The sequence below is a fragment of the Ammospiza caudacuta genome, chromosome Z (genome assembly GCF_027887145.1).
Source record: "Ammospiza caudacuta isolate bAmmCau1 chromosome Z, bAmmCau1.pri, whole genome shotgun sequence".
Lineage (NCBI taxonomy): Eukaryota > Metazoa > Chordata > Aves > Passeriformes > Passerellidae > Ammospiza > Ammospiza caudacuta.
Window position 1 is genome coordinate 37230538 of NC_080632.1, and position 1982 is coordinate 37232519.

General features: G+C 39.6%; 1 non-coding gene across 1 annotated transcript; it reads left to right on the plus strand.

The window, feature by feature from the left end:
- The first annotated feature begins 1467 nt into the window (after nucleotides 1-1467).
- TRNAH-GUG (transfer RNA histidin (anticodon GUG)) lies at nucleotides 1468-1539 on the plus strand. The gene has a single exon. It is a non-coding gene; the product is annotated as a tRNA-His (tRNA).
- Nucleotides 1540-1982: the final 443 nt, after the last annotated feature.

Below are 1982 nucleotides of genomic sequence, written 5' to 3' on the forward strand. Positions count from 1 at the left end.
TTTACAAAAAGCCTGTCTCATCACAGTTACAAGTATTTGAACCACATCTAAAATCTCCATAATCTCTTGATTATCATGTTGTGAAGCACCTCAAGGAGTCCTGCAGTAATTTTAACTTAATGCCCTTGCTTTGAAAGGGGATGCCATGGACAAAGACCTATATCTATAATGTTTACTTGACTTCTGTCTGTAGGAGAAATCAGCATGTTCTGAGGCACTTAACCAAAACCTAAATTGTTGGTTACTTCAAAAAAAGTAACCAGTAATAACAAGATCTGAAATTAGGAAACCAAAAGGCATATTTATTTAAAGCCATACATATGGAAATGCAATAAACATTCTGATAGCTCTGCCTTCACAGGCATAATAACAAGACACTTCAGAGAACATACTACTGAATACTTTTTTTTTCTAGGTTTGTTCACCTCCATGATGCTGAGCAATGCCATTTTCCTATTCTGTGGAAGGGTGTGCTGACTCCTGAGTGAAAAATGCTATTCTGGTCACATTGAGGAAGGCTGTAGGGTGAAGTACAGCAGTCCAAACCACCATTAGAGTGCCCTTTTGCTCCAAGTGCCCCCACCAACCACCAGAAAGAAATGCTCTCTCCTTCCCTCCTGCAGCTCCAGTGGCAAGGTGGGCTTCCATGTGAGTGCAAGAGGCATCAGAGTTTTACCCTGAGATGGAGGCAGTGAGAGCCTCTGCTCCTCAGGCAGAGCAGAGCAGAGCCCATTTAGTAAATTTGCATTTTAAACTCCCAGCCTCGTGCTTCTTTTGCACAGTCTACTTATGAATTATCCCACTGTGCAGACATTCATCCAGAGTAAATCCACATCTCAGCTTGCTGAAGACATGTTATTGGTCTTGCATATTACAATCTAGTAAGTTTTTTGACATGTCTTTCTCCTTCTTCAGACATTCGGTGGGACATGTACGACTGCAGTGGTGGTGCTGCTGTGCTCTCCAAGGCAATTAAGCAACAACATTTTGTATTAAAACAATGAATATAACTAGAGAGGGCAACCATGAAAAAGCAGCCTGTGTTTTCTGAACAGGACTTGAGTGCCCTGGAGTTTGCTCATTTTCCTTTTTCCTCATTATAATCTTTCTGTATATTGTGTAGCTTGATTTCTGGTATAGCTTTCATTTGAAATAACTAACAATTGTTTTACTATTCTGCCACATAAAATAGGAAAAAATATCTCTGAAAAGATTTTTAAGGGACAGGGGAAAGTATACTACAACAATCCAAAACCTTTTTTTAGGCAATTCTGATAAACATGGATGATTACAAGCAAGGTAAAATAAGCCTGGAAGCAATTTCGAGAGGATAATTACTTGTAAGAATGTTTAGACCAAGCTGCTGCTAACACTCATTGTAAACTGCAGGTGGCACCATTTATACAACATTTTAAAGAGCAGCAGGGAAAAAAGTTCTTCATTTTAATATGAGCTTTCTGATGGCTTGCCGTGATCGTATAGTGGTTAGTACTCTGCGTTGTGGCCGCAGCAACCTCGGTTCAAATCCGAGTCACGGCAGGGGATGGAGTCTCTTTTGAGGAAATGTAATTACAGATTGCATACCAAATGTAATCCATTAGTGATGTCTATGACTAAGATGAGAAAACAAACAGAAGCTTGTAACTTTTACAAGAATGTTTTTCTAAAAGACTACTTAGCATAAGTAAGTATTAGTTCAGAAATCCTGGTGCCAAGTGGGATTTTTTAAAAATTTAAATTATTATGGATAGTGTGAAAAATGCAGTCTCATAGTGGTCGTGGAATTTTTACTCCTTACAGCTACTTCTAGTGCAATATAACACTACTCAATGTCTGGACTGAGCCATGAAGCCTCTTCGGTTTTGATCTCTCCTGGTTTCTCATGCTAATAAAACAATCAGCCTGAATTGCTTGGAAATATGACAGTGCTTCTTACCTAGGCCTGGACTGCTGCCAGCAGAAGGTCTTTGCTGGCGACAGAC